This window comes from Entelurus aequoreus, linkage group LG09 (genome assembly GCF_033978785.1).
Source record: "Entelurus aequoreus isolate RoL-2023_Sb linkage group LG09, RoL_Eaeq_v1.1, whole genome shotgun sequence".
Classification (NCBI taxonomy): domain Eukaryota; kingdom Metazoa; phylum Chordata; class Actinopteri; order Syngnathiformes; family Syngnathidae; genus Entelurus; species Entelurus aequoreus.
In genome coordinates, this window is record NC_084739.1 from 79,724,639 (window position 1) to 79,749,424 (window position 24,786).

Here is a 24,786-nt window from a genome sequence, read left to right on the forward strand (position 1 = left end):
GGAATAATTGTCTTGTTTACCAACAGGTGTTTTTCATCTCGCCGCTGGAATTAACAGTTGTGGTGTGTTGGGGAAGAGTTTGGGGGGGGGGGGCTTGTCGTGTCTGACATGTAATGACTTGTAAGCAGCTCTTGTCACCGAGTACGTCGAGTCAATAGGACTTTTGACACGGAATGTGAGCAGTATTTACTCAGACCGAGTCACTATCAGACATTTGCGCTTGATATAAGTGCAAATAAAACCAAAAAGACAAAGTTTCAGAGCGAAACTCGGATTATGGGTGCTGCTAGAGTCAGGCACCTGTTTAAGGATACCACCTTGAAATTTGATAAAAAAACAATCGAACAAAGCGACTCGGTGAAGAATCTCGGAATTGTTTTCAACTAGAGATGCTTTGAAATGTAATATCGGAAATTATCGGTATCGGTTTCAACTCCCCAATTTTCCCGAGAGACTCCCGAATTTCAGTGCGCCTCCCGAAAATCTCCCGGGGCAACCATTCTCCCGAATTTCTCCCGATTTCCACCCGGACAACATTATTGGGGGCGTGCCTGAAAGGCAATACCCTTAGAGTCCTCTACAACTTGTCGTCACGGCCGCTTTTCCTCCATACAAACAGCGTGCCGGCCCAGTCACATAATATATGCGGCTTTTACACACACACAAGTGAATGCAATGCATACTTGATCAACAGCCATACAGGTCACACCGAGGGTGGCCGTATAAACAACTTTAACACTGTAACAAATATGCGCCACACTGTGAACCCACACCAAACAAGAATGACAAACACATGTCGGGAGAACATCCGCACCGTAAGACAACATAAATACAACAGAACAAATACCCAGAACCCCTTGCAGCACTAACTCTTCCGGGACCTACAATATACACCCCCGCTACCCCCCCAACTCAACCCTGCCCCCCTCAACCCCGCCCACTTCACCTCCTCATGCTCTCTCAGGGAGAGCATGTCCCAAATTCCAAGCTGCCGTTTTGAGGCATGTTAAAAAAATATAATGCACTTTGTGACTTCAATAATAAATAATGCAGTGCCATGTTGGCATTTTTTTCCATAACTTGAGTTGATTTATTTTGGAAAACCTTGTTACATTGTTTAATGCATCCAGCGGGGCATCACAACAAATTTAGGCATAATAATGTGTTAATTCCATGACTGTATATATCGGTATCTGTTGATATCGGAATCTGTAATTAAGAGTTAGACAATATCGGAATATCGGATATCGACAAAAAAGCCATTATCGGACATCTCTAGTGTTTTTTATGCATATTGCAATGCATACTTGATCAACAGCCATACAGGTCACACTGAGGGTAGCCGTATAAACAACTTTAACACTGTTACAAATATGCGCCACACTGTGAACCAAAACCAAACAAGAATGACAAACACATTTCGGGAGAACATCCGCACCGTAACACAACATAAACACAACAGAACAAATACCCAGAACCCCTTGCAGCACTAACTCTATATACACCCCCCCGCTACCGCCAAACCCCGCCCCCCCAACCCCGCCCACCTCAATCCCCCCCATCTGCTCGAATTTGGAGGTTAAAACTAAAACTAGTTAGCGTGCTCATGTTAATATGCTTAAATGCTAACATTAGGATGCTAACACTTAGCATGTTCAAGTACCAAGTTATATGAGTGAGGCGTTTCACTGCAAAAGCTAAAAACACGAAGTTAGCATCCCAATTAAGGTTTGACATATATCGATTGACCTCTCTTGTAGTGGTTTTATTACTTTTAACGTAGAAAATGTATCAAAGTGGCCCCCGCATTCTTCAATATTAACTACGATCTGCACGACAGAGTCGACAGACAGGGAAAAAAGGATTCTGTGGTCTACTTTCTTTGTCTGTCCGAAGGCAAAAATGGAAAGTGAGAAAAAGGTAAAGTAAGAGTGTGCTTCAGTTTAATCAACAGATGATTGACAGAAATTAAGAAATGCCAGAGGGATGTAAAGTTATATGATTTCATTTTTCCTCCCATTTAATAGTCTGTCATTTTATCCCTTTGGGCAAAGCACTTTACTGGAGCGCTATCATTTCAACTAGCAGCAGCAATTGTCTTCCTGCGTGTGATGAAACTGTGGCATTTTCGGTCGTCATTGGACGGCACGGACAAGGACAAAGTCATCACGGGATGAAGAGTAAAGAGGGGAAACAAGGAAAAGGGGGATGGGACTCGTAAGGGACAATGAAAGCTTAGCTTGTATTACCTTTTCACACGTCTCCCTCAGGCTGACAGGCTGCGAAAGCTGAACGTTCTGTAACACACAATTTCAACAGTTTTGTGGCACTCTGATGCAAAAGTGAGGGTGAAAATGAAACCGACAAGAGTCTGAGACAAACTTGTGAATGGACGCTTATCTTTTGTTCTCAAAGTGGGGGAACTGGCTGTCATGTCATTTCTTTTAACTTCAATGGTCTACTTCAAAATAAAATAGAAATGAATGACAATAGAACACATTTCTAGCCTTAGCAGAAATACGCAAAAACTCTTATTACGGTACTTTACGGACAACAGAGCGCACAGGAATATAAGCCGCACCCACTAAATGTTTAAAGAAAAAATGTTTTCCATATATTAGCTGCATCGGACTGTAGGTCGCTGATATTTACTAGGTGAAATAAGTTATTTACACAGAAAGATATTTGTAAATGTTTATTTACATACCTAATTGTTTTCAAACGGTGTCTGCAGTAAAACGGCTGATCAAACAAAACAGAAGTCATCGTCATGGACCCACTAGCTGCGCAAGCTAGCTCTCAAATCAGCTAAACAGACTCAATAACTCCACGGTGACGTTTTGGTGAATTCGCTGGGGAATTTGTGAAACTGAAACAATACAAAAAGTATGCCATTGTAAGGTGATAATACTAACACAGACACTTGTAAACGTGTTAGCATATTCGGTAATGCTAACACTGCTATCTTCATTATATTACGATAGCACGGGCAAATATGCATAAAAAACACTAGAGATGTCCGATAATGGCTTTTTTGCCGCTATCCGATAATCCGATATTGTCCAACTCTTAATTACCGATTCCGATATCAACCGATACCGATATATACAGTCGTGGAATTAACACATTATTATGCCTAATTTTGTTGTGATGCCCCGCTGGATGCATTAAACAATGTAACAAGGTTTTCCAAAAGAAATCAACTCAAGTTATGGAAAAAAAATGCCAACATGACACTGCCATATTTATTATTGAAGTTACAAAGTGCATTCTTTTTTTTAACATGCCTCAAAACAGCCGCTTGGAATTTGGGACATGCTCTCCCTGAGAGAGCATGAGGAGGTGAGGTGGACGAGGTTGGGGGGGGGGCAGGGTTGAGTTTAGCGGGGGGGACTTCTAGCTAGCACTTCTAGCGTCCCGGAAGAGTTAGTGCTGCAAGGGGTTCTGGGTATTTGTTGTGTTACAGTGCGGATGTGTTTGTCATTCTTGTTTGGTGTGGGTTCACAGTGTGGCGCATATTTGTAACTGTGTTAAAGTTGTTTATACGTCCACCCTCAGTGTGACCTGTATGGCTGTTGACCAAGTATGCTTGCATTCACTTGTGTGTGTGAAAAGCCGTAGATATTATGTGACTGGGCCGGCACGCAAAGACAGTGCCTTTACTTCTTCCTACGTCCGTGTACACAGCGGCGATTTAAAAAGTCATAAATTTTACTTTTTGAAACCGATACTGATAATTTTGAAACCGATACCGATAATTTCCGATATTACATTTTAAAGCATTTATCGGCCGATAATATCGGCAGTCCGATATTATCGGACATCTCTAAAAAACACTCCTACAGACATCACAAATGGGACGGTTTAGTAAGTAAGAATTGTTTTAGTTATAATTTAAAACTTATAAACAGTGCTTGTAGTGATGAATGAAGAGTCCATACAAGTGAAAACACTATGGACGGCGAGAAGACGCAACAGCACTTCTACGTCCGGTTGGAAGCACTCCATGGAAGGACACTGTAGCAGCGCCTGCAGTGAGCAAACTCGTCCAAAAGATGGCACAATACAACAATAACACACCGTTTGAGGTTTTTTTGTGTGTTTTTTTTCAACTATTAAACTATATGCATCTTGGTTATCAGCGCAGAAAAATAAATACATTTTGCACCATCGTTTTATAAGCCGCAGGGCTCAAAGCGTAGGAAAAAAGTAGCGGCTGGGGGGACTAATAATAAATACAGTGTCAGTCGGAGGGGATTATGGTTAGTGATCATCATTGAAATGCATCACCGTATTTTTCGGAGTATAAGTCGCTCCGGAGTATAAGTCGCACCGGCTGAAAATGCATAATAAAGAAGAAAAAAAACATATATGTCGCACTGGAGTATAAGTCGCATTTTTTGGGGGACATTTATTTGATAAAACCCAACACCAAAAATAGACATTTGAAAGGCAATTTAAAATAAATAAAGAATAGTGAACAACAGGCTGAATAAGTGTACGTTATATGAGGCATAAATAACCAACTGGTATGTTAACGTAACATATTATGGTAAGAGTCATTCAAATAACTATAACATATAGAACATGCTATACGTTTACCAAACAATCTGTCACTCCTAATCGCTAAATCCCATGAAATCTTATACGTCTAGTCTCTTATGTGAATGAGCTAAATAATATTATTTGATATTTTATGGTAATGTGTTAATAATTTCACACATAAGTCGCTCCTGAGTATAAGTCGCACCCACGGCCAAACTATGAAAAAAACTGTGATTTATAGTCCGAAAAATACTGTAATCGGCAATGGCAATCATGTTCTTTTTCACCAAAATTGACCGATACTTATTGGTGGCCATTTAATCAGCACATTCCTGTTTTTATGTATATCTTTATGATGTCATTTTATATTCCTTTTTTTGACGTTGTAGTTACAAATTGAAAGGATGGTACGCACGCTACCATAAAGATAAACATGTAAACCGCTTGCTTCAGACCCTGCTTTTTCTGTTCCAACCCGGGTTGCCCGCATGAGAGACGAGGATCCTAGCTACCGAGCTCTCGACCCGATCGCCGGCACTGCTCTTGAGGTCGTCAGGAAAGTACACATGGCCTGAGGCGGGTGTGAGCGAGGGCCGGGGTGTTCAGGATTAAAGGGTGTTTCTGCCGCTCTTATCTAGTGTTTGAGCACTTGATCACGGATGCGTGCCCTAATCCGGACATCGATGCGGCTCCATCAACACGCTCTCCTGGAGCAACTCGCCAACAAAAGGGGCTGGTTTAGGTTTATTGGCGCACACAACATATGCACGGACGCACTAAAGACTGTTTCCGCCATTGTTGGCTTTGATAGTTGATGCCGAACATCTAATCTCGCAAACCTCTGCTGACGGCCGTGTGAGATCTGTAAGGCATTTGTGAGAATTACAATGTGTGTGTGTGTGTGTGTGTGTGTGTGTGTGTGTGTGTGTGTGTGTGTGTGTGTGTGTGTGTGTGTGTGTGTGTGTGTGTGTGTGTGTGTGTGTGTGTGTGTGTGTGTGTGTGTGTGTGTGTGTGTGTGTGTTCTGATGCAGGTCTGTGTGTCAGGCTGGGGTTTGTTTGGAAATCTAACGGGGAGATTAAGTCAGCTTGGTTGATCACCAGTGGATTTGTTTACAGCCGGCTTCAGGCGGAGATGAGAGGCTGTTGGTGTCAGATCTGTCATGAGCAATTGCAAATGTTTGGAACTTTTCATGTGCGTCCAACGCGATGCACGCACTGCGGGACTTTAGAAATGTATCGGAAGGAAAACAAACAAGAGAGGAAGGCGGCCCGGCGCCGATTGGCCGGTCGAGCCAAAACAGTACTGGTGAGGAGGTGAAAGTAGAATGATTCAAGGCCTACTGAAAGCCACTACTAGCGACCACGCAGTCTGATAGTTTATATATCAATGATGAAATCTTAACATTGCAACACATGCCAATACGGCCGGGTTAACTTATAAAGTGCAATTTTAAATTTCACCCTAAACTTCCGGTTGAAAACGTCTATATATGATGACGTATTGCGCGTGACGTCAATCGTTGAAACGGAAGTATTGGTACCCCATTGAGTCCAATGCAAAAAAGCTCTGTTTTCATCTCAAAACTCCACAGTATTCTGGACATCTGTGTAGGTGAATCTTTTGCAATTTGTTTAATGAACAATGAAGGCTGCAGAGAAGAAAGCTGTAGGTGGGATCGGTGTATTAGCGGCTGGCTGCAGCAACACAACCAGGAGGACTTTGAGGATAGCAGACGCGCTAGCCGACGCTAGCAGCCGACCGCACGGATGATCGGGTGAAGTCCTTCGTCCTTCCGTCAATCGCTGGAACGCAGGTGAGCACGGGTGTTGATGAGCAGATGAGGGCTGGCTGGCGTAGGTGGAGCGCTAATGTTTTTATCATAGCTCTGTGAGGTCCCGTTGCTAAGTTAGCTTCAATGGCGTCGTTAGCAACAGCATTGTTAAGTTTCGCCAAGCTGGGAATTATTAACCGTGTAGTTACATGTCCATGGTTTAATAGTATTGTTGATCTTCTGTCTATCCTTCCAGTCAGGGATTTATTTATTTTGTTTCTATCTGCATTTGAGGCCGATGCTATCATGTTAGCTCAGTAGCTAAAGAGCTTCACCGATGTATTGTCGTGGAGATAAAAGTCACTGTGAATGTCCATTTCGCATTCTCGACTCTCATTTTCAAGAGGATATAGTATCCGAGGTGGTTTAAAATACAAATCCGTGATCCACAATAGAAAAAAGGAGAAAGTGTGGAATCCAATGAACCCTTGTACCTAAGTTACGGTCAGAATGAAAAAAGATATGTCCTGCACTGCACTATAGTCCTTCACTCTCACTTTCCTCATCCACAAATCTTTCATCCTCGCTCAAATTAATGGGGTAATTGTCGCTTTCTCGGTCCGAATCTCTCTCGCTGCATTGTAAACAGTGGGAAAATGTGAGGAGTCCTTCCTCCGGTGACGTCATGCTACTTCCGGTATAGGCAAGGCTTTTTTTTTATCAGCGACCAAATGTTGCGACCTTTATCGTCGTCGTTCTCTACTAAATCCTTTCAGCAAAAATATGGCAATATCGCGAAATGATCAAGTATGACACATAGAATGGATCTGCTATCCCCGTTTAAATATAAAAAAATCATTTCAGTAGGCCTTTAATACTGCATGTTTATGATGAATTGGTACTTTAAAGGGGAAGTGCACTTTTTGGGTAATTTTGCATCTCTTTCACAATCGTTATGAGAGACAAGAAGACATTTTGCATTCTAACATAAGAATCGGCGGGTCTAGCAATGCAGCTAATGGGAGCAATCAATTCTACCTCTAATACACTTTAAAAATGCATTCAAATTAACCAATACTTCATTTAAGTTCCGTAACCTGTAAAATAACCAAGCTGTAGCGACATTGTTATTGTTAGAGTGAACACAGAGGAACTATTTTTCTAGCGTAGTAACACGTTGCCATGCTTTGGTATCAGCTGTAAAAGATAAGTACGGAAAGAGAAAAGCTATCTTCTACGTCAGCACCAAACGCGTTTGAGTGTGTAATGCACACCACAAGGCAATAAGACACCAATCTGTACTGAGTGAAAAACATGAACAATCATATTACAGCATCTGTAAAGTATTATTTCATGTTTTGTTTGTACACAGCTAGCCAGACAGCATATGTACTGTAGTTGTAATAACACGCATGACATGCTGCGTTTATCATGATCAATATAAAGTGCAACCCACTCGATGGACAGTTGTGTGTTTGGTCCAGCTGGCCTGGGACGTTTTTTCCGGTTTATTTGGGTAAGCACTCCATTTATGTCAAAATAGCTTGGTTTCAAATTCGACATTTTGCAGCTTCAAGTCACTTCCACCTCACTCTCTCAGCTTCAGTCTGCTCAAACGTTTCACCCTCTTATTCGTGCTGGCTTCTAGAAACAGTCGTTCATCCTCCGTATATTTAAGAAAGATAAGGTTGGGAATCCACATTTGTCCAAAAATAGCGGTGTTCATTGTTTGTTATCCATTCTGCCATCATTAGAACACACACTCGCGTTTGTTTCCGGAAGTAGGAACACATTTGCTGCTGGAAGTCGGAAGTGCGCTGCTATGGAAACGAAAATCAATGCGCGGAAAAAAATCTATCATGATTGAAATGATCAAAATACTGTAAATATTGTACATATTACAAATTATGAACGTGTCTGTTACAACATTATAAATATACTTGCAGTGTGTATATAAAAACATATTACCGTATTTTTCTGACTATAAGTCGCAGTTTTTTTCATAGTATCGCCGGGTGTGCAACTTATACTCAGGAGCGACTTATGTGTGAAATTATTAACACATTACCGTAGAATATCAAATATTATTATTTAGCTCATTCACGTAAGAGACTAGACGTATAAGATTTCATGGGATTTAGCAATTAGGAGTGACAGATTGTTTGGTAAACGTATAGCATGTTCTATATGTTATAGTTATTTGAATGACTCTTACCATAATATGTTACGTTAACATACCAGGCACGTTCTCAGTTGCTTATTTATGCGTCATATAACGTACACTTATTCAGCCTGTTGTTCACTATTCTTTATTTATTTTAAATTGCCTTTCAAATGTCTATTCTTGGTGTTGGGTTTTATCAAATAAATTTCCCCAAAAAATGTGACTTATACTCCAGTGCGACTTACATATGTTTTTTTCCTTCTTTATTATGCATTTACGGCCGGTGCGACTTATACTCCGGAGAGACTTATACTCCAAAAAATACGGTACATATTGTTATGAAGGTGTCTGTTACTACATTATATATATACTTGCAGTGTGTATATAAAACATTGATGTAGGGTTTTGAAGTTGTTTTAGAGGGCTTTGAAGGCTACAACGGTGACTCCCATTAGCCGCATCTTCCAAGAATTTATCATCTTCAAAATAAAAAAAATTAAAAAAACATATGGAAGGCGCCATCATCCTGTCTAGAAACATATACTACTATTTAAGTCTCACTTGACTGACTACACTAGAGCAAGCCCGGTCACAGGCAATTACAATGTCTGTTAGTCCGGGTGAGGAGTCAGTTAAGCTAGAACTAGCCAGCGCCAGGCTGGATAATCCATGTACGCATAGCAATTCTCTTAGAATAATACACAATTCACATAATGTTTTTTCGGTTTTGTCTGTGTCAGAGGTGGACATGCATTCTACTGAGGTGGCAAATTATGATATGTCCAGTCTATTGCAGCACCAAGCAAACAATCGGAAAATTCCCGTCATATCAATTCCTAGATATGGTCGAAACTATTTAAAGTGCACTACGCATAATAAACGCAACATTGTTAATATTGCTACTACGGATAATCTTAACAAAAATTCGTCAAAAAAGCCCAATACCTACAATATGGGCTTTTTAAACATAAGATCATTGTCTCCCAAGGCGTTATTAGTTAATGAGGTCATTAGAGACAACAATCTTAACGTCATTGGTCTTAGCGAAACCTGGCTCAAACCAGACGATTTTTTTGCGCTCAATGAGGCATCTCCTCCTAACTATACGAATGCGCATGTTGCCCGTCCTCTTAAAAGGGGAGGGGGTGTCGCACTAATATACAATGAAAATTTCAACCTTACCCCTAACCTAAATAATAAATATAAATCGTTTGGGGTGCTTACTATGAGGTCTGTCACATCGCTACCTCTCGACCTGGCTGTTATCTACCGCCCCCCTGGGCCCTATTCGGACTTTATCAGTGAATTCTCAGAGTTCGTTGCTGATCTAGTGACGCACGCCGACAATATAATCATAATGGGGGACTTTAATATCCATATGAATACCCCATCGGGCCCTCAGTGCGGTGCGCTCCAAACCATAATTGATAGCTGTGGTCTTACACAAATAATACATGAACCCACGCATCGCAACGGTAATACAATAGATCTAGTGCTTGTCAGGAGTGTGTCACCACCTCCAAAGTTATGATACTTCCATATACTAAAGTAATGTCCGATCATTACCTTAAAAAATTTTAAGTTTTGACTCATTGTCAACAAGCTAATAATAATAATAACTGCTATAGCGGCCGCAACATTAATGCTGCCACAACGATGACTCTTGCTGACCTACTGCCTTCGGTAATGGCACCATTCCCAAATTGTCGGCTCTATTGATAACCTCACTAACAACTTTGACGATGCCTTGCGCGAAATTATTGATAGTATAGCACCGCTAAAGCAAAAAAGGGCCCCTAAAAGGCGCACCCCATGGTTTACAGAAGAAATTACAGCTCATAAATTATCATGTAGAAAGCTGGAACGCAAATGGCGCGCGACTAAACTTGAGGTTTTCCATCAAGCATGGAGTGATAGTTTAATAACTTATAAACGCATGCTTACCTTAGCTAAAGCTAAATACTACTCAAATCTCATCCGCCTCAACAAAAACGATCCTAAATTTCTTTTTAGTACAGTAGCATCGCTAACCCAACAAGGGACTCCTCCCAGTAGCTCCACCCATTCGGCAGATGACTTTATGAATTTCTTTAATAAGAAAATTTAACTCATTAGAAAGGAGATTAAAGACAACGCATCCCAGCTACAACTGGGTTCTATTAACACAAATACGACTGTATATACGACGGATACCGCCCTCCAAAATAGTCTCTCTATTTTTGATGAAATAACATTAGAGGAATTATTACAGCGTGTAAGTGGGATAAAACAAACAACATGTTTACTTGACCCACTTCCTGGGAAACTTATCAAGGAGCTTTTTGTATTATTAGGTCCATCAGTGTTAAATATTATAAACTTATCACTTTCCTCCGGCACTGTTCCCCTAGCATTCAAAAAAGCGGTTATTCATCCTCTGCTCAAAAGACCTAACCTCGATCCTGACCTCATGGTAAACTACCGACCGGTCTCCCAGATTCCGTTTATTTCCAAAATTCTCGAAAAAATTGTAGCACAGCAGCTAAATGAACACTTAGTGACTAACAATCTCTGTGAACCTTTTCAATCCGGTTTCAGGGCAAATCACTCTACGGAGACAGCCCTCGCAAAAATGACTAATGATCTATTGCTAACGATGGATTCTGATGCGTCATCTATGTTGCTGCTTCTTGATCTTAGCGCCGCTTTCGATACCGTCGATCATAATATTTTATTAGAGCGTATCAAAACGCGTATTGGGATGTCAGACTTAGCCTTGTCTTGGTTTAACTCTTATCTTACTGACAGGATGCAGTGTGTCTCCCATAACAATGTGACCTCGGACTATGTCAAGGTAACGTGCGGAGTTCCCCAGGGTTCGGTTCTTGGCCCTGCACTCTTTAGTATTTACATGCTGCCGCTGGGTGACATCATACGCAAATACGGTGTTAGCTTTCACTGTTATGCTGATGACACTCAACTCTACATGCCCCTAAAGCTGACCAACACGCCGGATTGTAGTCAGCTGGAGGCGTGTCTTAATGAAATTAAACAATGGATGTCCGCTAACTTTTTGCAACTCAACGCTAAGAAAACGGAAATGCTGATTATCGGTCCTGCTAGACACCAACATCTATTTAATAATACCACCTTAACATTTGACAACCAAACAATTAAACAAGGAGACTCGGTAAAGAATCTGGGTATTATCTTCCACCCAACTCTCTCGTTTGAGTCACACATTAAGAGTGTTACTAAAACGGCCTTCTTTCATCTCCGTAATATTGCTAAAATTCGTTCCATCTTGTCCACTAGCGATGCTGAGATCATTATTCATGCGTTCGTTACGTCTCGTCTCGATTACTGTAACATATTATTTTCGGGTCTCCCTATGTCTAGCATTAAAAGATTACAGTTGGTACAAAATGCGGCTGCTAGACTTTTGACAAAAACAAGAAATTTTGATCATATTACGCCTATACTGGCTCACTTGCACTGGCTTCCTGTGCACCTGAGATGTGACTTTAAGGTTTTACTACTTACGTATAAAATACTACACGGTTTAGCTCCAGCCTATCTCGCCGATTGTATTGTACCATATGTCCCGACAAGAAATCTGCGTTCAAAGAACTCCGGCTTATTAGTGATTCCCAGAGCCAAAAAAAAGTCTGCGGGCTATAGAGCGTTTTCTATTCGGGCTCCAGTACTCTGGAATGCCCTCCCAGTAACAGTTAGAGATGCTACCTCAGTAGAAGCATTTAAGTCCCATCTTAAAACTCATTTGTATAATCTAGCCTTTAAATAGACACCCCTTTTTAGACCAGTTGATCTGCCGTTTCTTTTCTTCTCTCCTGTCCCTTGGGAGGGGGAGTTGCATAGGTCCGGTGGCCATGGATGAAGTGCTGGCTGTCCAGAGTCGGGAACCCGGGTGGACCACTAGCCTGTGCATCGGTTGGGGACATCTCTGCGCTGCTGACCCGTCTCCGCTTGGGACGGTTTCCTGCTGGCCCCACTATGGACTGGACTCTCGCTGATGTGTTGGATCCACTGTGGACTGGACTTTCACAATATTATGTCAGACCCACTCGACATCCTTTGCTTTCGGTCTCCCCTAGAGGGTGGGGGGGGTTACCCACATATGCGGTCCTCTCCAAGGTTTCTCATAGTCATTCACCGACGTCCCACTGGGGTGAGTTTTTCCTTGCCCGTATGTGGGCTCTGTACCGAGGATGTCGTTGTGGCTTGTGCAGCCCTTTGAGACACTTGTGATTTAGGGCTATATAAATAAACATTGATTGATTGATTGATATGTGTTCTTGTCTCTGGTGATTGTAAACGAAAGGCAAACTTGAAAAAAAAAGTGCAGTTCCCCTCTGAGTGCACTAGTGTGGTGATTGTAGTACACTAAGGATGAGCAATTGGCTAGATTTGTTTTTATATAGTAATGTTATTTTTCACTAAATGTGAATTGTATGTAAATCACTTTGTGTATAGTTTGCCTGTAGCGATAAAAATATTCCATGCAACAGTTATCGTTACCAAAATAACCACTGTTATCATTATTATCACAGTATTGTTGAATGTGTTCAAAAAGTACACTCACTGCAATCTATTGACAGAGTTATTTTTTTAAATAACAGAAAGAGACACTGTTAAAACTCCCACTATTTTGCATGTTATGTGTTTCTGACTCTTCACTGATAGTGTTACAGTCTTAATATTTTATATGTTTTAATTGTTAAGCTTTTGTTGTTTTAAATATTGTTTTTTTACTTTAGCACTTTAAGATGTATGTAAATGAATAGTGTGTAACAAATAAAATGTAATTATTATTATTTATTTATTTTTGGTGAATTGAATACCGTATTTTCCTGACTATGAGCTGCTACTTTTTTCCTACACTTTGAAGTCAGCGGCTTATGAAACGGTGCGGCTAATTTATAGATTTTTCTTAGGTTACGGCCATGTTTTGTGTTCAACAAATAGTTTTCAACACCGACAGCAACACTGAAAAGGTGTGTTATTGTTTGTGCTATAGCGGCATCTGTTGGACGAGTTCGCTCACTGCAGGTGCTGCGGGTCAAAAATGTACTTCCTGTTTCGTGCCTTTAACCGGAAGTATGTCCCATTTCAGCTACTATTCGTCTATAGCGTTTCTGCTCGAAAGGATTTTTCATACATCACTCCAAGCAACGTTTGTAAGTTTTACAATGTAACTAAAACATTCCTTCCTTACTAAACCATCCCATGTGTGATGTCAGTGTTTTTGTGCATATTTTTACGTGCTAACATCGGTAGCATTAGTGACTATGCTATCACATTTGCAACTGTAGTATTGTTTACTTACGATGGCATTATTTTTGTATTGTTTCAGTTTTGTAAATTCACCAAAACATCACTGTGGCGTTGTTTAGCTGATTGAAGAGCTAGCTTCCGCAGCTAGTTTTTTTTGCCGTGTGACAGGTACCGTAAATAAACATTTACAAATTATTTTGTACCGGTATATATCTGCGGCTTATGGTCCCGTGCAGCTAACATGTAAAAATATGTATTTCTTCTCAAATTTAGTGGATGCAGCTTATATACTTATAGCCAGGGAAGTACGGTATCTTAGTTGTTCAGACAGAAATGTAAGTTTAGATTGGGGTATGTTGTTTCTTAATGGGGAAAGTTGTTAATGCCTCTTGTACTCATTTTAGCATTTAAGCTAGCGAGCTGGCACCAGTCAGTCCAAGAGTTAATAATAATAATAATAATAATAATAATAATACCTGGGATTTATATAGCGCTTTTCTAAGTACCCAAAGTCGCTTTACATGTTAAAAACCCATCATTCATTCACACCTGGTGGTGGTAAGCTACTTTTGTAGCCGCAGCTGCCCTGGGGTAGACTGACGGAAGCGTGGCTGCCAATTTGCGCCTACGGCCCCTCCGACCACCACATATCATTCATTCAACATTCATTCACCGGTGTGAGTGGCACCGGGGGCAAGGGTGAAGTGTCCTGCCCAAGGACACAACGGCATGGTAAGAGGCGGGGAGCGAACCTGCAACCCTCAGGTTTCTGACACGGGCGCTCTACCCACTACGCCATGCTTCAGTTATCAGTCACATTTTTTCGATTAATTTTAATTTAAAACTGTAATACTAACTGTTGGGAGTTTTACCACAGTTTTCATTAATACCGTTAACCGCTATGTCCCTAATTGGTTGATCTGTTTGCTGTGACAACTGAACAGTACATACTGTGTCTAGAAGAAACTGAACAAGAAAACAAATACAGCTTAGCACCGCTGCAAAATCCAATTTTATGGCCAGCAACCAAGACGTAGACAACATTTCCAAATTTCAATCAATCAATCAATCAATGTTTATTTATATAGCCCTAAATCACAAGTGTCTCAAAGGGCTGTACAAGCCACAACGACATCCTCGGTAGAGACCACATACGGGCAAGGAAAACTCACCCCAGTGGGACGTCAATGTGGATGACTATGAGAAACTATGGAATGCCCCCCCCCCCCCCCCCCCTCTAGGGGAGACCGAAAGCAATGGATGTGGAGTGGGTCTGACATAATATTGTGAAAGTCCAACACATCAGCGAGAGTCCAGTCCATAGTGGGGCCAGCAGGAACCATCCCGAGTGGAGACGGGTCAGCAGCGTAGAGATGTCCCCATCTGATGAACAGGCTAGCGGTCCACCCCGGGTTTGGAGCAGAGTAGAAAAGAAAAGAAAAGAAACGGCAGATCAACTGGTCTAAACAGGGAGTCTATTTAAAGGCTAGAGTATACAAATGAGTTTTAAGATGAGACTTAAATGCTTCTACTGAGGTAGCATCTCTAACTTTTACCGGGAGGGCATTCCAGAGTACTGGAGCCCCAATAGAAAACGCTCTATAGCCCGCAGACTTTTTTTGGGCTGTGGGAATCACTAATAAGCCGGAGTTCTTTGAACGCAGATTTCTTGCCGGGACATATGGTACAATACAATCGGCGAGATAGGCTGGAGCTAAACCGTGTAGTATTTTATACGTAAGTAGTAAAACCTTAAAGTCGCATCTTAGGTGCACAGGAAGCCAGTGCAAGTGAGCCAGTATAGGCGTAATATGATCAAACTTTCTTGTTTTTGTCAAAAGTCTAGCAGCCGCATTTTGTACCATCTGTAATCTTTTAATGCTAGACATAGGGAGGCCCGAAAATAAAACGTTACAGTAATAGAGACGAGATTTAACGAACGCATGGATAATGATCTCAGCATCGCTTGTGGACAAAATGGGACGAATTTTAGCGATATTACGGAGATGAAATAAGGCCGTTTTAGTAACACTTTTAATGTGCGACTCAAACGAGAGAGTTGGGTCGAAGATAATACCCAGATTCTTTACCGAGTCGCCTTGTTTAATTGTTTGGTTGTCAAATGTTAAGGTGGTATTATTAAATAGATGTTGGTGTCTAGCAGGACCGATAATCAGCATTTCCGTTTTCTTAGCGTTGAGTTGCAAAAAGTTAGCGGACATCCATTGTTTAATTTCATTAAGACACGCCTCCAGCTGACTACAATCCGGCGTGTTGGTCAGCTTTAGGGGCATGTAGAGTTGAGTGTCATCAGCATAACAGTGAAAGCTAACACCGTATTTGCGTATGATGTCACCTAGCGGCAGCATGTAAATACTAAAGAGTGCAGGGCCAAGAACCGAACCCTGGGGAACTCCGCACGTTACCTTAACATAGTCCGAGGTCACATTGTTATGGGAGACACACTGCATCCTGTCAGTAAGATAAGAGTTAAACCAAGACAAGGCTAAGTCTGACATCCCAATACGTGTTTTGATACGCTCTAATAAAATATTATGATCAAGAGTATCGAAAGCGGCTCTAAGATCAAGAAGCAGCAACATAGATGACGCATCAGACTCCATCGTTAGCAATAGATCATTAGTCATTTTTGCGAGGGCTGTCTCCGTAGAGTGATTTGCCCTGAAACCGGATTGAAAAGGTTCACAGAGATTGTTAGACGCTAAGTGTTCATTTAGCTGCTGTGCTACAATTTTTTCGAGGATTTTCGAGATAAACGGAAGGTGGGACACCGGCCGGTAGTTCACCATGAGGTCAGGATCGAGGTTAGGTCTTTTGAGTAGATGATGAAAAACCGCTTTTTTGAATGCTAGGGGAACAGTGCCGGAGGAAAGTGATAAGTTTATAATATTTAACACTGATGGACCTAATAATACAAAAAGCTCCTTGATAAGTTTCCCAGGAATTGGGTCAAGTAAACATGTTGTTTGTTTTGTCCCATTTACACATTTTGACAATTCCTCCAATGTTATTTCATCAAAGAGAGAAACTATTTTGGAGGGCAGTATCCGTCGTATATACAGTCGTATTTGTGTTTATAGAACCCAGTTGTAGCTGAGATGCATTGTCTTTAATCTCTTTTCTAATGACTTCAATTTTCTTATTAAAGAAATTCATAAAGTCATCTGCTGAGTGGGTGGAGCTACTGGGAGGAGTCCCTTGTTGGGTTAGCGATGCTACTGTACTAAACAGAAATTTAGGATCATTTTTGTTGAGGTGGATGAGATTTGAGTAATATTTGGCTTTAGCTGAGGTAAGCATGCGTTTATAAGTTATTAAACTATCACTTGATGGAAAACCTTAAGTTTAGTCGCACGCCATTTGCGTTCCAGCTTTCTACATGATAATTTCTGGGCTTTAGTTTCTTCTGTAAACCATGGGGTACGCCTTTTAGGGGCCCTTTTTAGCTTTAGCGGTGCTACAATATCAATGGTGTCGCGCAGGGCGTCATTGAAGTTGTTAGTGAGGTTATCAATAGAGCCCACATAATTTGGGAATGGTGCCATTACCGAAGGCAGTAGGTCAGTAAGAGTCGTCGTTGTGGCAGCATTAATGTTGCGGCTGCTATAGTAGTTATTATTATTATTATTAGTTTGTTGACAATAAGTCAGAACTTCGAATTTTATAAGGTAATGGTCGGACATTACTTTAGTGTACGGGAGAATTGTAACTTTAGAGGTGGTGACACCCCTGACAAGCACTAGATCTATCGTATTACCGTTGCCATGCGTGGGTTCATTTATTATTTGTGTAAGACCACAGCTATAAATTATAGTCTGGAGCGCCACGCATGGAGGGTCCGATGGGGTATTCATATGGATATTAAAGTCCCCCATTATGATTATATTGTTGGCGTGCGTCACTAGATCAGCAACAAACTCTGAGAATTCACTGATGAAGTCCGAATAGGGCCCAGGGGGGCGGTAGATAACAGCCAGGTGGAGAGGCAGCGGTGTGACAAACCTCAAAGTGAGCACCTCAAACGAGTTATATTTATTATTTAGGTTAGGTGTAAGATTATAGTTTTCATTGTATATTAGTGCGACACCCCCTGCCCTTTTAAGAGGTCGGGCAACATGTGTATTGGTATATCCAGGAGGAGATGCTTCATTTAGCGCAAAAAAATCGTCTGGTTTGAGCCAGGTCTCGGCGAGACCAACAACGTCAAGTTTGTTGTCTCTAATGACTTCATTAACTAATAGCGTTTTGGACGATAATGATCTTATGTTTAAAAAGCCCATATTATAGGTAGTGGGCTGTTTTGAGGATTGTTTGTTGAAATTATCCGAAGTAGCAATATTAATAATGTTGCGTTTATTATGCATATTGCACTTTAAATAGTTTCGACCATATCTAGGAATTGATACAACGGGGATATTCAGATTGTTTGCTTGATGTTGCGATAAACTGAACGCATCATAGTTAGCTACCTCGGTACAATGTATGTCTGCCTCTGACACGGTCACAAAAGAAAAAACATTATGTGAGTTGTGTTTTATTCTAAGAGAATTGCTATGTGTGCAGGGATTATCCAGCCTGACGCCGGCTAGTTCTAGTTTAAATGGCGTCTTACCCGGAGACTCCACGTTTCTTTGGTTAGCTTTTCTCTTTGTTGTTAGCCCAGCTCGGCATCCCCGCTTCTGCTTCCGCTCGCACCGCTTATGTCGTCTCCATTGGCGGTCCCCGCTAGCACTTGACTCCGCTGCTACAAAGGCCGCTCGATGTAGCCCACGAAGTATTCCCATGCTAGCGAGGAGGTCCACCGTACATGCATCTTTCAGTCTATAACGACCCGATCCATCCACATCCAGAATTGTCTGTCGGTCATATGTGATCACAGAGTGTTCACGCTTTGAGCCAGCCATGAAATTGACAGAAATGACGGGCGTTTTTTGCCAAATCGCTCTACACTCCCAAGAGCATTAGTGAGCCGCAGCATTCCCATGCGCCGCCATTTTAGTCACACAATTTGTTTTTTCCTTTCCACAAGATGAAACATTAAAGGTACAGTAGCATAAAAGCACTAAAGTCTACCAATAGAGTTCTACAAAGCAACACCATTCATCCATTATCTGTAGCGCTTCTTAGTCGGAGGTAAACTGCAACCTATCCCACACCCTAGACTGGCCATCAGTCGATCCCACGACACATACTAACAACCATTCAGAGGTTAGCATGCATGTTCTTAGAATTGGAGAGAAGACCGGAGTACACAGTGAAAATCCACGCACAGCGTCAACATACAAACTCCTCACAGAAATGTTCCAATTGCATTTCAAACTCTGATCTCCAGAATCGGAGGCAGACGTGCTGACCACTATTCCAACATGCCGCTCATAAATAAATTGAATTAACATTAACAACTAAAGAGTGCTCTGTTTTCAATAGGGATGGGGACACTGAGCTGATAATAATAACTGCTGTCCACTTGTTATATCTTGTTTTCTTACACCCTTGAGTATCATTCGCCATTATTATAGAAGACACTTAGGGATTTGGTTGATTTCAGGACTTCAGTCATCAACAATTGCATCATCAGAGAAATGGACATTGAAACAGTGTAGGTCTGACTTGGTAGGATATGTACAGCTAACAGTGAACATAGTGAGCTCAGAAAGCATAAGAACAAGTATATACATTTGATTATTTACATTTGATTATTTACAATCCGGGGAGGTGGGATGTGCAGGTGAGTTAAGGGGAGTTGAGGCGTTAAGGTGAATCTGTCAGTCTTGTCTTTTGTTGAGTCCGACAAAGTATTGTACTTATTACACATCACCTCTTTTATTGTAACGTGCATCTTAGTTGTAGTTTTCATTACCGATTTGTGGGAATTGCGATGTAAAATCGCTAATGCTAATCAGTAGCATGTATATGACATACCCAATGTAAATTAGCATCGAGCTATAACATTTTTTTAAAAGTGGAACCATACTGTATTTGCAAACATTTTCTATTAGGCATGCTTGCTTTGTTAGCAACATTACTGAGAGGCTTACCGCTACAAATGTGCCTGATTGTCCGCCAACTGTGTTCGAGCCAATGTCAACTGAACACAATGTTACATGCAACCAAGGTATGCAAATATAGTATAATTTGATTTTACGTAAATCAGTACTCGGTAGTACAGATGGAATTCGGTCGGTACCTGTAAAAAGTACAGAATATCGTTCCTATCCCTAGTTTTAAAAGTAACAGAACCCGTTGGAAAACCGAACAAGGCGAAGTAAACATATGGACAGCCACAAAACTGTGCAAAATCTACAAAACTCTCGGAACAAGCTAGGGTTGTCCCGATACAAATATATTGGTACTGGTACTAAAATGTATTTTGATACTTTTATACTTTTCTAAATAAATGGGACCACAACAAATGGTAATACCAGCTTTCATCTAATTAAACATATTCTTTTTATTGCTATCAAAGGACAATTTTGGCATTAAATAATATAGTGAACAAACTTGACAACTTCACTTTTAGTAATAAAACAGCAAACAGGTTACAATGTCTCCTAATTTGGCTGCTGACGTATGCAATAACATATTGTCTAATTTCTCACTGTATTATTTTGTCAAAATTATGAGGGACAAGCAGTAGAAAATGGATTATTAACATTTTGTTCATTTACTGTTAATATCTGGTTAATTTCTGTTTTAACATGTTCTATCTACACTACTGATAAGATTTAATAATCACTTACTTTTCTGTTGTTTTGATACTTTACATAAGTTTTGGGTGATACCACAAACTTAAGTATCGATCCTATACCAAGTAGTTACAAGGTCATACATTGGTCATATTTAAAGTCCTCATGTGTCACGAAATGTATTTCCTGAGTTTATAAATATAATTTAAATAGAAAAAAAAGATTTTGTGTTGATAAAAAATCTTGATGTAATCATTGTAGTATCGACTAGATATGGATCTTGTACTTGTATCCTTTTGTTTACATTCAGGAGCGCTAGCTTGCTGTTAGCCGTTAGCTATTGTATCCTTGTACGGTGTGTAGTGAAGCGTGTTTAGTTATTCCTCGTCCTGCAGGGATGATACTTGTAAGAAACATAGTTTATTTGTCACAATGGAGGCGAAGATAAGTGATGTAGAAGTAGTTAAAACACTACGGAGAGACGCTAGCCGCGAGCTAGATATTAGCTAGCTATGTTTTAGAGCACCGCTTGCAGAGCAGCGCTTTAGTGTTTATAGCTCCACCTTTATCGTTAGGTTTAAAGCCAAAATATGTCCATTCTCCATCTTCTGTCTTTACACTGTTTCTGCTTGCAAGTGCTGTGTGTGCTAACATGCGACTAACATGCACCGCGGCCTGTATGCCAGCATTGTCACCACAGGCTTACATTATGTAGATTAAACATAAAAGTACCGGTATTTTTAAAAAGCAATATAGTACCGTTTCTAATTCATTAGTACCGCAGTACTTTATTAGTACCGGTATATCGTACAACGATATAATGGACTGTTCCATCAAAAGGTACAATCGCATAAGCCACGTGTGCATGGACAACATTTATTTAATCTGATCATCATTGAGATTAGAATGTTCCTGTGTACGTGGACCTTGAAAAACATTATCTGATTATGACGTGCATTTTCATGCATCACACCTTAAATCGGAATACTTTGACATGCGCAGAACCTAACTTAAACGGAAAGGTGTGTTATTTGTGCTATGGCGCCATCTTTTGGACGAGTTCGCTCACTGCAGGTGCTTAAGAATAAGTTGACTTCCACTGTAAACAGCCATGGCTTTGTGCATTTCTGCTTGTCCAACATTCTCACGGTATTTGTTATTTTTTCCTTCCGTTCACTACTTTTGTTTTACCTCTCTTTTTGAAATGGAGCGGTTCTGTGCTTTTTATGTTGTGATTATGTTACGACGTTCTGTGTTTGTGTCTGAGGCTAGCAGTTAGCACTTGGAGTAGCTGTTATGCCATGAATAAAACAGCTCGTTAAAACAACTGGATCCCTTCTTTTATTGTTACATCGACACATGACACCCCAGACCATCCTTTTTTTTTTTTTGCGAGTCTCGTTTTAAAGCAACAAACTCAACATTATATAACGTTACTTCAGTATATGTTGACGATTGCTTCATTCCGAGACTAATAAATTTAGTCCCACCTCCACTACCAAAGTATAGCTGACATCAAAGACATGTGCAATAAGGGTCATTCTAACCCGAATTTCAGAAGATGTCACACCGCGGTGAGGGATGTCTTGTCTTGGTTTCTTCTGTCTTGTGAATTGCATGTTTTAGTTTGAAAAGTAACTCCTCTCGTTTCAGATCACTTGCCCTTCCTTTTGTGTCATCAGTCTGACGTCATCCCTGACCCCTGATTGTTTCCACCTGTTCCCCATTACCCTCATGTGTCTTATAAGCCCACGCCTCCCTTTGTTCTGTGCCAGATTGTCTTGTTTATTCGTGCCTCTCTAGCTTCCTGTCCATGCCTTGCCTCGTCTCGTGTTTGAATACCTTGATCCTGAATTCCTTCGTTGCTATTTCGAGTTTTCTTTTTCTCGTCTTCGGCAGAGTGATTTTGTGTTATTTAGTTTTACAGCCGAAGTGGTGAGTTTTCAGTTTTTTTTACAGTTCTTTTTCTTCAATTTTTTGAGTGACATTTTTTGTTAACCTTTATTAGATTAGAGAAAGTGTAGAAGTTTCATAGCCATTATTTCTTCCTCCCGTTGGAGCGTTTTGTGTTTATAATAAGTTTCATAGAAAAAACGGCGCCAAGTATAGTTCGTCATTGTTTTTGTGTTTTCTTTCTTTCGGAGTGATTTTCGGTTGTTCCTTTTTTTTGGAACCTTTTTCACCGACTAGTTTAGTTATAGCCTATATTGAATTGCCCTGACTCTGGAGGTGAAAGGAAGCTTTCAAAATAAAAGCCTGCCGAATTATTCCCTACTCTGCATCTGAGTCCGATCTTTTGACCAAGCCTGACAGAAGAAGTGTTTTCATGTTCTACAATCCAAATGACTTTCGGCATGAATTCTGTTTCTATCGGAATTAAATTTCGATCCGAACGTGTGTGATCCGGTCAGAATATTCCGAATGCCGTGTTTTATTCCGGTTAAGCTTTTAATCCGATTAAATGTGTCCATGTGCACATAGCTACTGCAAATTTAGTGTTACCAGTGGAACCAAAGTGTTGTTGCTAACTAACCAAATTAAAGATGACTAAAAAGTGGTGCCGTAAAAGATGTAATTCCATCCAAATCGTGGTTTGTATTTATTGCGATTCTGAATCGATTCTTAATTTTTAAGAATTTATTTAATAAATGATGTTTTTTAGACCGTCTCCGTGCTTGCTTACTGCGAGAATACATCAGCAGAGAATCGGTTTGAATCGAGAATCATGCTGAATGGAATCGGCGCCCCAAGAATCAAATTGACTGGTGAGTTGGTGTAAGATCCTCATCCCTACCAAACATGCTGACGTACGTGCTGGCTACTTTCACTGTCATAAGACGAGCTGTGCAAACATCAATAACCCAGATGCTAGCAGGAGATGTGGTAGCAAATGTCACGTAATCAAGTAATGAACTGGACACAAGCGTAAAGTGAGTCCATAGGCGGATCTATCCAAATTCATTTAACAACGTCTTGAGCCGGACTCTCTGGGCTGTTTGAGTGGGAGTACAAACAAATGCAATAAACAAAAAAAAAGGGACCATTTGCCCCCCCTCCGCCCTCGTTAGCCATCTGACAGGACTGTACATCATAGTCTTATATGGGCTCTAATTGCAAGTGACAGCTCTGTGTGCGTTTCGTGGCGTGGTGGTCAGTGTTTTTTGTTTTGTTTTTTTAGAAAATTGACATCCCACACACACAAAAGGGGGATTGGGGGGGTCTGGAGTCTGGACTTGGCGACAGAGATGTAGTCTGGCTCCCACAGCAGAACCATTACTAGACTGGTTCTGCTGTGAGTGTTTGGATATTAGCTTTAAAGAGTGTGCAGGAGTGTGGTTAGTTTTGTTTTTGTACTGCTACATTTTACATTCTATTTCTACAGTATATCAAAATTGTGTTTATTTCACATGTACAGTTAATGTATGCACGTCACTAAAAAAAAAAGGTTTTGCTTAAGAAGTTATGCTATAAATCGTAAGCAGTGCCGACACAAAACTGGAGTCGCCGCTCTGACAAAAAACGAAAATCACAGACTAAACACTGATGACCTCTGTGCTGACCTCCAACACACACACACACACTTATGTTGCCATATCACTTGAGGACATGGACTCAGATCCATTTCCTGCAGACGTCAAAATGATTTAACTTGTGAGCTTTTTTCTTCGTGAGACACAAATGTGACTTTGATGTCTGCCGAGATCTGCATCTCTTTATTTTTCAGTCATGTTTCATGTATACTTCATATTCCGAATGGAAATACAGTTTAGTCAGTTAAAGGGGCTGTTTGCAACTGGCTCAAAGTTACCTTTTTCAAACCAAAAAATTTGCTTTTATCACCATTAGTCGTTTAACAATTAGTGTAAATTCTGGACTACTTTTTTCTTACACTTTGAACCCTGCGGCTTATAAAAAACTGCGCGTCTAATTTATTTAAGAATTGTTCTTTGCTGACGGCCATAACTCAAACAGGTTTCAAAAAAAAAGAAAAGAAAAGACACTTGTGCTATTGTTTGCGCTATAGCGCCATCTTTTGGACAAGGTGCCGCAACGCTGCAGTGCCCTTCCATTTAGTGCTTTCAACTGGAAGTAGAAGTGCCATTTCATTTAATCGCCCATAGCGTTTCTTAATTCATCACTCCAAGCAACATTTGCAAGTTTGACAATATACCTAAAAACAATTCTTACTTACTAAATCGTTTTTTCACACATATTTGTATGTGTTATCATAATGTAATGAAGCTAGCGTCGTTAGCATTAGCAAATATGCTAACACGTTTACAAGTGTCTGTGTTAGTATTATTGACTTCAAATGGCATTATTT

The 24,786-nt window shown here is 40.6% G+C and overlaps 1 long non-coding RNA gene across 3 annotated transcripts in view; it reads right to left on the minus strand.

Moving 5' to 3' along the window:
- Positions 1-24,786, minus strand: part of LOC133657786 (uncharacterized) — a 313,085-nt gene that overhangs the window by 183,688 nt on the left and 104,611 nt on the right. For 2 of the 3 annotated variants that reach the window (XR_009827363.1, XR_009827364.1), the window contains exon 3: positions 2,250-2,297. This is a non-coding gene — a long non-coding RNA (uncharacterized LOC133657786). Of the gene's footprint in view, positions 1-2,013; positions 2,118-2,249; positions 2,298-24,786 lie in introns of those variants that run through there. The other variant, XR_009827365.1, reaches the window with a different exon arrangement.